Source organism: Pleurodeles waltl, chromosome 2_1, assembly GCF_031143425.1.
Source record: "Pleurodeles waltl isolate 20211129_DDA chromosome 2_1, aPleWal1.hap1.20221129, whole genome shotgun sequence".
Classification (NCBI taxonomy): domain Eukaryota; kingdom Metazoa; phylum Chordata; class Amphibia; order Caudata; family Salamandridae; genus Pleurodeles; species Pleurodeles waltl.
This window is the reverse complement of record NC_090438.1, coordinates 77,686,399-77,701,804: the sequence shown is the minus strand read 5'-3', so window position 1 is coordinate 77,701,804 and position 15,406 is coordinate 77,686,399.

The following is a 15,406-nucleotide window of genomic DNA, read 5'->3' as shown; positions in this document are numbered from 1 at the left end:
TTGTGGCTCCCTGGGCAATAGGGGGAATTTTCTATTAGCAGTAGCTTTGTGGGGATAACCACTTTTGCACATAGGCGGCTGTATCCTGTTTAGTGTTACTTTTGAGTTAACATCCTATGTTCCTGTATTCCTTGACTTGCCTGTGGAGCTGCAGAAAACAAAGTGAGAATGTGCAGTTGCCCACACACACACAAATACAAGGCAGAAGCATGACAGTGAAGTTAGCACACTAATGGCAAGACTTTCTACACATGTCCTTGCCTGAACAGTGCCCTGCAGCCAGTGCCACCTATAGTGCCCATATAAATGCATAATATTGTTACTCAACAATTTGGTGGATGCACTTGCTATCCACAGAGGATACATAAATTTAATATTGTATGCAATTTAAACATTTGTTGGCCTGATTAAAGAGTTCATGACTCAACCACATTAAATAATGATTGGTACAATGTATGGACGGAATCACACAAATAAAATCCAAATAATTGCTCATAAAACATGCTCACAAACGTGAAAGAGTGCAAATGTGAATAAAGAGTGAGAAGTGCATCACAACAAAAGACGTATGACTCGACTGTTTGAGCAGTTTATGACTTGGGGACAAATCTGTAGTCTATATAAAATCAGTAGTCAATAATGTTTTGACCTCTAGGCAATTGGAGGTCATTATCAGGACAGGAGAGTAAGGAGTGTGCACTGAATTCTGGAGAATGAAAATAAATAGAAATTCAATAGGGAACTCAATTAATAAGATTGAATGGAAAAAAATGTTTGAGGTGTGAGGGGTGGACAGCAACATACACTGAATGACTTACACAGGTCATAATTCATGAAGAATAGGGGTGGGGAAGTGGAAACCAATCAAGTAGTATTGAAGAGGATGTGGGGGCTCCTGCCAAATAGAGGTAATCTGATGTACATCTGTAGAAGAAACAGATAAACTTACTAGGGGCATCAATGTCCTGAATGAAACAAAGGGGAAGCGTGGGGTGAGGGGAGGGAGCAGAAGGGCGAGAAGCGAGGGGTTATGGGCTGGGGAGAGGGGTAAAAGCAGAGGAGTGGGGGAAGGCAGGGCTGAAGAAAAGAAGTGGTCAAACGTAATGTAGGACATACATATGAAGAGTTCTTAGGGTGATGGAAGCTACTTTTAAAGCCAGACTTGATCAGGGCTATGCCACCAAGGCCAGTAAAATGGTGGTCTTTGGTGGAACTGAACAAACCACCCAAAATAATACGTAGGAGCGGCAACGTGGAGGTCGGTTGGTGCTCACAATTAAATAAATCCCAGCAGGGCGGCTGCAAGTGAAAAGAACATGGCATGCAGGGATCACGCACTCACAGACTGAATCCTCACAAGGAAGTGAAACACACGGACTAAATGATGTTTCACTTCTGGGAGTGTCATATCTGGCAAAGTGAACTGGTGCATGCTTCCTCGGGTCAGGGTGCCATTTGTGGCAGAGACAGCACAATTAAAGATGTAAGAAGACCAAAATCCCACAGTTAATAAAGGCAGAGTAATGAGGGAGAGTAAAAACATTTCTAGCATTCTATTAAGGACACGAAGGAGATGATTATGCTTCTCATACATTTACTGCAAAACACAGCAGCCAATAACATTTAAGAGAAACAAATCTACACTTTCATGATCCAAGAACACCCTCTGCATGACCCACCAATCAGGTCCTATCCACACATATCAAAGCTTTATAGACCATAGTCCTTCCTCTTTTTTTGCGAAGTAGATTGAAGTGCCCTGTCTTAGAACTGTATTATTAAACCGTAAAGCAACATAGCCCAAGTCCAACCAAGAAGAATCTCCACTGCATTCAACAGGAACTTCTGCTGCATCCAAACCAGCGGGGCTATAATCCTATTCCTGGAATCAGGACTTCAGAACTATCCTGTTTTCCAGCTAGATGAATATTCCAGCAAGGTGTCTGGGTCAACCAAGAAACTGGAGCCTTGCCTGGACTGCTAATTCCAGAATTTTAGTGAGAGGACCCGATATATTGAGCAACTTATCCTGACATCCCCACCAAGCTCTGTTTATACCCTTCTTTGGGTCTTTGGCATATTTTGTTAAGGAAAGTCGCTATATTGGAGTTGAGTTCTGGGATATCAGCCACTTTTCCCAGGAGGGAAGGGCGAGGATACTCCGAGCATATGGTACTGCGCACTTCTCTCCCAATTCCTTTCCTTAAACAGCCTTGTACATATTCAGTCACCTCATGACATGGAAACCATTCCGATGATCAGTATTTAGGGTTGAAATGAGGAATCTTTCCCAGCCGGGCAGATGGAGGCTCTCTAGTGGTTTGACTTTTGAATTTATGCTTACTGACAGTTTTTGGCATATTAGGCGACTGATCACTATCAGAGTAAGAGGAGCTTGAATCATCCGATGTAGGTTGGGGATCATGAAAAGGGGTAGATTGTCCTTGAACTGAATTAGCTCCATAGCCATTGTCAAGCAGGGCAGACTCCACCATGATATCTAATGAGCCTCTGTTAGAGGATCAAGGCTCTGCATGATTAATCTCTATGGTGGGGGGATTCCCTGAGCTCTGCCCCAAATTTTCGCCTGCCAAAATTAATGATAGGTTTGGCAAAGGGCTGAGTGCTTTGACTAGAACTTATTTACATAATCCTCTACATACAAGTCCAAAGCCTCTAGTAGGTATTCCTCCATGTAGCGATCATAAGAAGAATCCAAATAGTCCCTACACTGATCTTCCTCATTGTACTGCTGAGCAATATTGCCAGAGGCACAGTAAAAACCCGAAGGGACATAGAGTGTAGAGGTAAGATGAGGCTATACAATTAAAATATAGGTGGAGGGAGCACCTGCAAACCATAGAGAAAAGCTCTCGATTGTATTGACAGCCCCATCAGGTGTGAGAGGAAGGCGGACAGGAAAGTGGCTCTTGTCTAGAGATCTAGCTGCAGCATGAACGCTCAAAGCCGACAATGCAAATGTTGCTTCAGTCGTGCATGCGTGGCCGGTGCGTTAGACAGAAGACAGGTCTCTACCATGGTTGCTGCAGTATTGCCATGGTCCCCACTCCTCCTTCACACCAGCCTTGAAAATCAGGAACATGTTCCCACCAAATGCCGAATCGGAGATAGACCACATCAAAATGAAGGCGCCTGTAAGCAGATTCAGTGTACTGCGCCGTTATTATGAATGCAATAATGTAATACATTATTATGATACCCATAAGAAAACAAAGCGAAAAGGCATTTACTTGGGCTGTGTATCCAGCAAAGAAAGAGGAGGGACTATGGTCGATGAGGCTTTTACATGTATTGGTGGGACCTGATGGGTAGGTCATAGAGAGGGTGGTCTTGGATCATGGAAGTGTAGTGCTGTGTTTTTGCAGTAAATGATAGAGAAGCCTAATCCGAAGCCTCTGTTCCTGACATGGAATCTTAAAGGAAAATATACAAGAAAAGGGAAAAATCATGTGTAAACAAATGAAAAACATGGACTACAACCATATTTTTTAAAAAATGTACAAATCCAAAAAGATTTTAAATAAGAGTGAAGAAATTAATATAAATAAAAATGGTAGTGAATCTGGACATTCCCAACACAAGTGCAAGGTACAAGCGATAATTCAAAGAAAAGAATCACAACCATGATGTAAATAAAAAAAAAGCAAAACCACAAGACAATAATATGCAATTAAACATATAAAAATTTCAAAAAGCTGCATACAGTCAGCTAAGTATCTAATGTTGAAAGCAACTGATAATTCTGATGAAATAATACGATACAAATGTTATAGTCTTCCATTTCAATTCTCCACTGTATTCAAACCATTTATTATTTACTGACATCAAAAATTCCACTTACATTCTAGTTTTATACATGGTCAATGCCACAAAAGGAGCATTACGTTCTTTATAATGGATTCTTCTTATATGTTTACTGATACGTGCCCTCATCTTTTGGACGATCTCCCCAGTGCACATTCATGTGCAAGGATAGAGAATGCATCACCACACATTACTAAAATTAAGGTTGGAAAATAACTCCTTGTCATGATTCATGCGGAAGCAAAGGAAGGCTTTTGAGTTGGTGTGGTACAATGGCGCATTTCTAATGTCCTTGTACATGTGGAAAGCTGCACAGAGACTCAAGTGCATTAGTATTGTTCTTACACATATAGGCTCTCACCAGATGGTCCTTCAAACTGCAGCCACGTTTAAAGGAGAAGAAAGGGACCACAAGTGATAAATCGCCAGTAAACAATACAATCTAATATTTTTTTAATGCTATTCACAATTTAATTGGTCATAGAACAGTATGTCGTAGCACACGTGATTTTGTTCAGTTGTGGTTTTAATGTAGGTTGAAGTAGAGCATCCCAAGGGGAGTATCATGCATTTTTAAAGAGCATCTCACTAACGTCTTGGTGTACGCTCCTTCAATTAGGCCCATATTTATGGGCTTTTGGCACATGGCTGCATTTCCCTGCGTCAAAGGGCAAGAATGCGCCATACCTATTGCAAAATTTATCTCCTTGTTATGCCTCCGTATGAGGTTTTGGTGCATCCCCAGGTTTACAAGGTCTTTTAAATTGGGGGATGCATCAAAATCCATGGATGTTGCATGGGAACACTCACCGCAGTCCCAATTGAATGCCTCCAGTGCGCAGAGTAAGACAACACAGCGATTTACCTTACTCCAGCACTGCCTTGTCTTTAATCCATATCTATGAGGCCCTTCAAAGTCACACAAAGTGGCTTTGCATGGCCTCATAGATAAGATTCCAAGGTCTGTGCCGCCATTGAGTCACAAAAAGTGTACGGCAGCTCAAGGGGCTCGTAAATATGCCCCGTAGTTTATAAGACAAAACATTTGCTTCTCTAAAAAGTCATCTTCAATTTGCCATTGCGGTGAATATAAAAACTGGCAATATGAGAGCCCATCTCATAGAGCAAGAAGGTGGAAACTGTTGTATTGTAATATTATTTTAATTTCTGTGGGGTTTCAAAATAGAGAAGTGTAGAGTTGGTTATCTGAGATCTTGGCAGTCAGGTCTAGGGAGTCTATTTTTTTATTTGCTGACATTACAAGTAACCCTAGGGCCAGGTTGGCACTTGTTTGATCAGGATACAAATTTTTTGAGTTGCTCCTCATTATCAGACCAGATCCTGAATACATCATCCATGTATCTGTTCAATAGGCTAATTATTTAGTGTAAAGAAATAAAGTTATTAAAAATTCTAGAGGTCGCCAGAAAACTGACAAATAGAATTGCAAAATCTGGGGTGACGACTGCCCACATTGATGCGCCCTTATGTTTTAGGTAATAGTTTTCATCCAACAAAAAGAAGTTTGCTGCAAAGAGATAATGAATTCATTCCTTTGGCATAGATACTGGTGCTGGTCTGTAGTAAAGTAGATTTTCTTTTACATCCATAGTAAACTTCACACTTGTATAGCGCACTACTCACCCGTTAGGGTCTCAAGGCGCTATACAACATCTCCTGGTTTTTCCCTGTGAGGTACCCACTCCTGGGCACCCCCAGGGTGAAGCCAGGAATCCAAGTGCTTTCAGGGCAATTGGGGAGATTAAGCAAGCTATTGCCCAGAGTTAGTGAGTGGGACCCATTAATTAGATTAGGTACCGGGGTGAGAATTATCTGGTCTAAGTGAATTGAGCCCAAGGTGGGAATTGAACGCTGGTCCTGGACCAGATCTCTGCATCAGGGGCTGCCGCTCTAACCATTGTGCCACACTTCTCCACATAGTCAATATACTGCTCATTAATTATGAAAAAAACAAAGGTTTGTCCAAACTGCTAAACCAGGCGCATGTTCTTTCAACTGCAAGGGTTTATATCATAATAACAAACCCTGCCCTATACCGATTATAGGTTTCCCTTATCCCTGTCTGTCTTTCTACATTCTATATCATCACCACTGAAGCAAATGTTTTGTACTGCAACCTTATTGAGAGCGAGTACCACAAGAGGTTAGTAATATACTCTTTGAAAAGGGTATGGTACTCACGTAGGACTGTACTTTATGTTTTTCATTTGGTCTCACATGCTTTTGTTCTTTTCCTTCTGTATTTTCCTTGAAGAATCTACCTCGCATGACCCTGCCTTTTTTCATTTGTGCGATTTTGCACTCCATGCTAATGAACTCAGTGAGTAAAAAGGAGAGGAGAAAAGAGAATGTGATATAATTTTTGCAGAATAGGAGTCATATTTGTAGGGGATTAGACAAAGGAAAGTAAAATTCACTCTGCCCTGCTAAAAGCTTGGTCAGTAGGTACACACAAATTTGAGTCATTTGACTTTTACAATGACCAAAAAATTGATATTTTATTTTGAATAGAACATGGGTACTTAAATCCTGAAATTTATACATGGTATTAGCGATTCCAGGTGCTAAGAGTTGACAAGGGTCTAAAAGAGGGGATCGATTTTTCTGTTATATCATAATCCGATCTGGACACAACTTTGGTCAACAGCTCTGACCATCAATCTTATCAATGACAAATGTACTACTTTTGGAGGTTTTAATGTTTAGGGAGATTACTATGAGAACATGGAAACCATAAAGTTGATCGACACTTGATCTACATTTGGGTTGTCATGTCACACTTAATGAACTTCCCCACACTTGACAAATGGCATACACAAAATTTCATCTTCTCTTCCCTGTATAATATGAAATTGTTAGATTGACATGGATAGATCATTGGGTGCCATTTTGTGATTGAACAGTGAAGAAACAGCAGGTTTTAAGAGTAAGAGTAAGGCGAATGGCTTAGGGTAAGACCACACAGGAATCTCTGAAACAAGCCCTTGACACACCAGATTTGAAGCCTGGGTCTGTAGATGCTGTTGCTCTGCTTAAAGCTGTTACCATGAGAAGAATGATACTAACCAGCGGTTACCCATAGGAGATTGAGGCTGATGGAGCCATGGTACAATCCACAATTGGCCCAGGATAAACACAAGTAAAAAATTTGAATGGGCCTGGATGACAAATTGCATTATTGAGAAAACACAAGTATACAAGGTTGAACAAAGGAAATATAAAATATTCTGGGCAAATTTCTTCAAGAAACAAATAGCAAAGACACCAAACATAGCTAAAATTATGCAGCCTCAATGTTTCAAGAAGTATGGAGATTGCTCAAGGGAATAGTGAAACTTGCTGAGTTTTTATCAGTAGAAGATATCCAAACTTTGGAAACCATTTAAGTTAAATGCCACTTAGAACTCCCATGTAAAATGTTGTGTGACAGTCCAGTGGCTCATGAATCTGGAGCTGCTTATGAACAAGAATACTAGGACATTGCTGTTAGTGATTAAGGGCATGACTAAGAGTTTGGCGGATGGGGTTACCCCATCACAAACATGACGTATATCCTGTCCGCCATATTATGGTGTGAAACCGCCATGAAGAGGCTGGCAGAGAACAAGGTTGTAATCAGCAGGGCGGCACTGATTGCTACCTGCACCCACCGTCAACCTGTCGGGCTCACCAATCTCAGTGGAGATGGCGGTACCCTGGCGTTCGGACCATCCGGGGCATAATGTGGCAGTCGGACCACCAACGCAGCAGCGGTCCAGACCGCCACTGCTAGTCTGGCGGTCCAGTGACCACCAGACTTGTAATTAGGCCCTAAGTTCCCACAGTCAATTTAATTCTTCAAAACAATTTAAATACCTAAATGTTGGCGTTTTTAGAGCAGAATAAGGTCTTTAATGGATTCCAATCATTTTAGACCTCTCCTCTGCAGAATCAGCACTGGTCGAAAAAGTGGGTGAGCCTTGATGGCTGTTAATGAGAACATCAGAAAAGCATTGATATTGCTGGATCTCTCTGCAACATTTGATGCAATATAACATTACATCCTAACTATCAGGCTTTACAAAAGTGGTATCCAAGGCAATAAAGCATGATACCCAACTTTGATTGAAATCTATGTAGTGCTTTTGGCACTTTTGATCATGTTGGGTATTCATTCCTAACATTTGCAGATGACATACAACTAATAATCCTTTTAGGCAATCCATCAGGAACAGTGTAAGTGAACTACAAAGACTACTGCTCAACAGATTCTGGATGAGTGGTGAGGCAAAACAAATTGAAGATTAATTCAGATACAACTGCAATCCCTAAATCGGGAGGATCTCAGGAGGAGTGGACTACTAGCTGGTGACCAGAAGAGCAAGTTGAAAGAGTGTTCATCAAGAACAGGTTGTCCTTCAGATCACAATCAATAAAATCTTCTTTGTCTGGTTTAAGCAAGGAGCTAGGTCCCCTGCTATAAGAAGGAAAGATGTGGGGGAGTTATCCAGTAATGTATGAACAGCACATGATGGCAACAAACCTCTCCATAGTTTGAGGCAGGAGAAGAACAATCTAAACTTTAGGAAACCAAATGAGACACACCAACTTGCCTATCAAACCTGTGAAAAGTAAAGTTGTGCTTTGATTTCTGATTGGACTTTAGTGCCAGGACACACTTGGGATAAAACAGTGTGCTTTAAAAATAACATAACATACCATGACATGACATAAAATAACGTAACAAAACAAAACATTTCCTGTTAAAAAAAATTAATTCTTACTTTTGCCTATCATCCAACACAAACATAATCCATTCATTATAACTACATTGTTGGCCATTCAGATGGAAAATTGCCTTTAAACAGCAAAGTTCCAGGAAGGAAGGAATGAGATAAATGATATTTGTCGATATGATGATTTACCAATTGTTTAAAAAAACCATTCTTTGAAAGGGTACCATCCTTTGAAGTTGCGTGACCCTTCGCAAATCTCCTCTTTCAAGATCAGTCCAAATGTTGCCAACCTCCTCAATAAAGTTTTAGGTCCAGTCAAACTTTATTGATTTAGTCCTCTTCTGGAAACACCAATAAAATGATTCATAAAAAAATAATTAATATGAAAACATAATAAACTGTAACTGTGCAATACAGTCCTGATGTAAAATATCTTAAAAAAAACATTTTTAAAATGTGAATATACTGTAGCATAATGTTTCATTAGTAGGAGATAGAACTAAAAATAAAAAGATCACTTTCTTTAGTCATATCTATTTACCAAACACAGGGATCTAAATATTTTGCAGAGTTCTGCCCAAGATATGTATATGTAAAGAGAATGTGATTCAAATCCTGTACTACACCGTTAGAGTGGACATTCACATTGTTCATAGGAGATGTTCAAAGCATCTACTACTGCATAATAGGTAGCCTGTCCACTTTCAATAAAAACATGTTTCTTTTAATGTACTGCTCAGAGGCCATTATGATTGCATCTTTCCCAATATGGTTGTAGATTGAATAATATTACTAAATTTTAATATAATGACGTACAATTTGTTCATTTTGAGGCTAATGGTGGGAAATAATCTTTTTAGCGCAAGCTTCAGGTGACTGTATTTTCAAGTCTTTAGGCAATCAAAGAGAATTTCCAAAGTGGCTAGTGCGTCAGTCAAGTTATCTTTAAAAGCACTTATGTTGTTTTTATTGATAATCAGTTCATCATTTAAAATCCATCTTAGAGCGTGTGCTCTAGTTATTAAATACTAAACCTTCCCCTAGCACAGTTGCACAGAACAAGACATAAGCACTCAGGATCCCAAGTTCTAGTCGCAAATCTTGAACTGGTGAACTAGATGCAAAAATAAACAAGCATTTACAATGCAATAGGTCTTTCATTTGCTTGAGTTAGATCTATTGGCGTTGTAAATGCATAACTGGACTTTTCTTCCCACCTAGGTTGGTCAACACTGCTGCATAGTTTGGTCCTTTCTGCCACATAATTCCAGTGGCCCTGCGTATAACTAAAGCACCTCCATTTACCTTCTTCCTCTATCTGCAGCAAAAAACGAAAATATTGTCTTTTAATTTTTTATTTTTTATTATTATTTTTTTGGGTCCCCCACCCACCCCAAACTAGTGTAGGAACTCAGAGATGACCTAGACAGAAAGAGCAGGTCATACAGTGAGTTATGGGCACAAACGTTTTGTAAAAGGAATGCCCTGCAAACATTATGGGGCAATTTTCTGAGTGCAGCAAATATTGTAGTTTCTTGATTGTAATGCTCAGCACAGCACCCAGAAGACACCTTAATAAATATAGCATTTGTAAGAAACATGGCCATGAAACCATATAATCAGCCCCTACAGGGCATAACAACATGAAAACAGAATGACAGAAAATAATATAGTGTAACCACATATGTAGCCCCTACAGGACGTAGTGCCTTCCACCTTTTCAGGCCCAGCAGGCCTACTGCAATACTATAACAAACAGGGTCCTTAAAACACAAACTACTCCCAGCTGTAAAACAAAAGCTCAAGGCATGAGAGAGCTTAATAAGACTTTGAATGGTAGGAGAGGTTACTTTTTGGCCATCCCCCAACCTAGTGTGTGGACACCAGATTGGCTCCAGACAGGAGAGTGCATGCACCGAACATTTTTATGGTGGTCCCGTTGTCCTAGTAACACCACATGGTGGGTTATGGGAAAAATGTTTTGGAAAAGGAATGCCCTACAACGCATTATGGGGCAATTTTCTGAGTACAACGAATTATGTAGTTTCTTGATTGTAATGCTCAGAAAAGCCCCTAGAAGACACCTTAATAAATATAGCATTTGTAAGAAACATGGCCATGTAACCGTGCAGTCAGCCCCTAGAGAGCATAACGACATGAAATCAGAATGGCAGAAAATAATGCAGTGTAACCAAGTATGTAGCCCCTAGAGAGCGTAGGGCCTTACACATTTTCAGGACCAACAGGCCTATTACAAACAAGGCCCTTAAAAGACAAACTACTCCCAACTTGAAAACAAAACTTCCAGCCATGAGAGAGCTTAAAAAGGCACTGAATATTGGTAGCGGTTATTATTTTTAAGTCCCCCCCTACCGAGGGTGGGGACCCAGAGATCAGCTACACAGAAAGAGTGTGCCATGCTGAACATTTTGGTGGTTGTCCCATTGTCCTTGAACCACCACAGGCTGAGTTATGGGGAAAAAGTGTTTTGAAAAAGAAATGCCCTGCAAAGCATTATGGGGTGAGTTTCCTGGAGTGCAGTGAATATTGTAGTATTGGCTCTCCCGCTGTGCTAGGAGAACCGCTTTAAGGATTTCTGTGTTTATTTCTGTTTTACATGCTCCAGTCTGTATATTTTTCAACTGCTAAACTTGTAAAGTGGTCCTCATGTAAAGCGCTCCTCTGTTCAAATTTGTGTTATATGAAACTTAAGCGCTCCTCCGATCAAGTTTGTGCTATATGAACCTTTAAAAAAAATGTTTTGAATAAATTAAAAAGAACCCCCAGCTTGCAGCCTTTGTGCACAGACACCGCAAAGAAACAGCGGCATGCTCAAAACAAGGAAGAGAAAGAAACGACATACGTCCACGCAGCGTAAAGCAAAAGAAAAATAGTGCACCACGTCTGGCCAATCGTGCAATAATCTACGTAACATGGTCAGTCTGCAAGGCATCACAAAGCAGCCTCAAGGCGGGATAAACTTAAAGCATTTAACTACAAAATCAAGGGAATTTTGAAAGGCAGGCCCAGGAACAAATGAAAGTGATGGCCATGGTTAAAGCCTACAGAGTAGATTACAACATGTCAAAGAGCAGCGCATGCATTCTAAACTCGACCTAAACTATAGTCCTTTGAAAGTAACTAGTGGAAGAATACAAGTCTTCCAGACAAAGAATGGTGAAGAAGCTATGGTCCAGGAAAGTGGCAAACAAAAGAGGAGGAAGGAAAGCCACTGAATAAGAAGAAAGCAATTGAGTGACAATAAAATAATCCAGTAGTATGTAATGGCTTGTCCAAAGGTCATAGAGCACTGATAGCCTTCAAAAGGTCTTTGATAACAGACCTCACTCAATCCTGAAACACATTTGTTGAACATACCAAATTTTCCACTTGAAGACCCTTTGAAAGAAGACATTTCCTTCAAAGTACCATGTGAGTACTCCAATGGTAAAGCTTAATATGGATTTTTCCTTACTTTACCACACCGTGCCTCAGTGGTGAATAATTCAGACACTATTATGTATTTGTCTGCCAACTAATCGAGGAGAGCAAGCAGTGCAGAATGTAAGTGCATGCCTCCTTAACCAAACTGGTGAATAGGTCCTACTTTTGGTCTTCACCGATAACCTCATCAATGCCTTTATCTGAATCTCCTATCTATAAGCTGTATCTCCACCTATACTTAGTGGCTAACTTTCATCTAAACTAGATTTTGCAGCTATAATAATAACATTCTCCTGTTATCACCATCACTGGAAGTGTCAGGGTTTAATATTATCCTGTAGGTAGGAAGCTTGAATCCATGTTGAGAAATAACTTCAATAACCCATTTTGTGATACAAATGTACTTTGCGCTCAAATCAAGTTGGATTCAGTAGATTAAGAAAAAAAAATTATTTTGACCTAATAAATAGTGACATTACAAAAACTGATGTGTGGATGCTTGTCTGAAAGGCATGTATTCTGTATATTTTGAATACTGGACCAGGCAGGTTCAGACCTAAGCACACAATCTTACAAAATACACTAGCAGGTGTGAATAGATGTGAACAACATCTTGTCCCAACTCACCAGATTTATCTTTTTCACAGTGACATCAGCTCCCCTTGAACACCTATATGGAATCATGTGCACTTGCTCCAACTTGTGCAACATGAATTCTGTGCAATTAAGAAAGCTAATCAAATACAGTCAACTTCACCTGAGAGCTGCTTGTCTTCTAAAATGTTTCTTTATTAATTTTTAATATATTTCTAGTATTTTAATCAAAGATGCTACACAGCAAGTGAAGACCTTCTGTTTTTAACAACAAGGAGGCACACAAGTGTCTCGGTTGGGTACATTGGAGGGACAGAATTCATGTATCAACATTTGTTCACAAGAGTATTTATTCCTACAAGGGATGATGTGGGCAGTTCGCATTTCTTAACCAAAGGATCGGCTTCTGGGCTGTTGGGAGTTTTGCTAGGGTGTGAGTAGTAAAGGTGAGGGGCTGATAATAGTATTGGGGAACAACACAGCAAAGTTGATGCATTCAAGTTTGCTCAATAATTCATTTGAAGACGTCTTCGCTGAGAGAAAATGTTTTTCAAAGGGTGCGGTAGGGCAAAGGGGTTGCTATGGTGATCAAGATGGAGTGGAAAGACAAGTAACAATGACAATGAAGGCGAGGTGGTGGTGTCAAAATTAAATGAATTTAGAAAAGAGGTTAAAGGAGGTCTTTCACATTCATATTTTTTATCAGAATTCCAGACTGTAAAGGTAATTGGAAATTAGTAACAGGGTGACCCTACTGAATACTAGTGCCTGCAGAATATTAACACAAGCAATAGCAAGGCAATGCCTGGCCTTCACGAGTATGGAATATTTATTTGTATTTATTTGCAAACATATGCCATGGCTAGTAAACCCTAAAGTAATAAAAAGCAAAAAAAATATACCGCCATTTACTTTGGTATGCATGTCTGAAGAAAAAAAAACTGCAAATATAAATGAAGAAAGAATATGAAATGAAAGCATTATTTAAAGCAGAAACAGGCAAACCAGCTTTGCCACTCATGTACACTATTTTTTGGCCATGTACACAAACAAAATAAGCCAATCACAGAAGCAGGTTGACCATCGACCTTATGTTGTGTTGGATATAACAAAATATATGAATGATTCTTGAGCAAACCATGACTATTTTTATAATTATTTTTTGAAAAGTATGAGAATAGAGAAACAGCTAAAGCAGGCTCTAAATCTGGCTCTAGGCCTGACCTAAAAGAAAACTTAAGCTGATTCAAAACTCCGCCGTGAGCGCACAGGAGAGATACTAAAGAAAAAAGAAGTTTGCTCGCAGTCAAAGCTATCGGCAAAAGTCCAATAATCCATGTAACAGGGTCAGTGGCCAAGGCGGTAACAAAACCGCCCTAAGGAGGGACAAACGTAAATCAGTTACCAATGAAAACAAAGGATTTTTACAAGGCAATCCCATGAATTAGTGATAGTGATGGGCGTGGTAAAAAGCCCAGATACATACCAACACGTCGACCTAAAAATGAGCAAAGCATTTTCCCTCCGTTTTTCATATTAAGGACTAATACTTATGGGAGTCATATTCTATCCATTAGCATAGAGCTGGTGTTATTTTGGCCAAATATTTTCTTATCAGATGTTTAAAATGCTTTAATAGCTACATGCTATAGGACTTTCGAGGCTCTGGGGCATGCTTGTGAGCTCCGTGCGCCACTGGAGTATCACTTTTTTTGACGCTCTGTGGTACATACTGCAGAACTGTGAGAAACTAGGGCTGATTGCAGAGGCCCCATAACTTTTTGCCCCCATTTTCCACTTTATGCTGGTGTTTTCCTGACTCTGATGGTGCCCTGGGTACTGCTAACCAGTCCCAGGGCCTGTGCTCTGTGTAAAATGGATATGCAAATTAGGCTAATTATAATTGGCTAAGTTAACCTACCTATAAGTCCCTAGTATATGGTAGGGCATGTAGGTTTAGGGACCACAGCATAGGTGGTGCACACCTAGGTGCATTGCTGAGGTGCCCAGTGTCATTTTAAAAGCAAGCCTGCCTTGCTGGCTGCTTTTAAATTAAAGTTATATGCAAATTCGACTTTGGAATTAAAGGTACTTCCAAAGTCTTAAACTACCTTATTTTTACATATAAGTCACCCCTAAGGTGTGCCCTATGTGCCCCTAGGGCTGGGTGCCATGTAACTATAAGCAGGGACTTTATAAAAATAGATTTATAAGCCCTGGTGAGGTAAAAACAGCCAAATTCGTTTTTCCCTCATTGAAGTAAATGGCCTTCATAGGCTAGAATGGGCAGACTTTATTTTAAATTTTAAAGTCTCCTTAAATGTTACATACCAAGAATTTGGTATCAAATTGATTGTTGTAATAAATCCCACAACTTCCAGTTGTTGGATTTAATATAACTTGTCCAGGTAAAAAGTTTAGACTTTACCTAAAAAGTTGCCAATTTCAGCTCTGCATTGTTTTTGCTGCTGTGCTCTGATTGGCCAGCCTGCAGCAGCTTCTGCCAGGCTACCTTGATGAGGTGTGAAGTGGCCTGACTTCACACAAAGGAATGTGCTTGGGGGAGAGAATCTCCCCTCAGCAGATGGTGAGGCAGGAAGGGGGAGGGCTGCCAAACTGGTCTTCAAAGGCAGAGAAGGACATTTGCAGCACCCAGCAACACCCCCACATCCTGCAACCCCAGACAGCTAGGTGCCCCCTTGATTAGATTAGGAGAGGGCAGGAGAGGGGTGTGTTTATGATTTTTAGCCACACCAGTGGGTGGGCTCAGCCAGATGTAACCTCCAAAAATCAGATTCATCCATGTT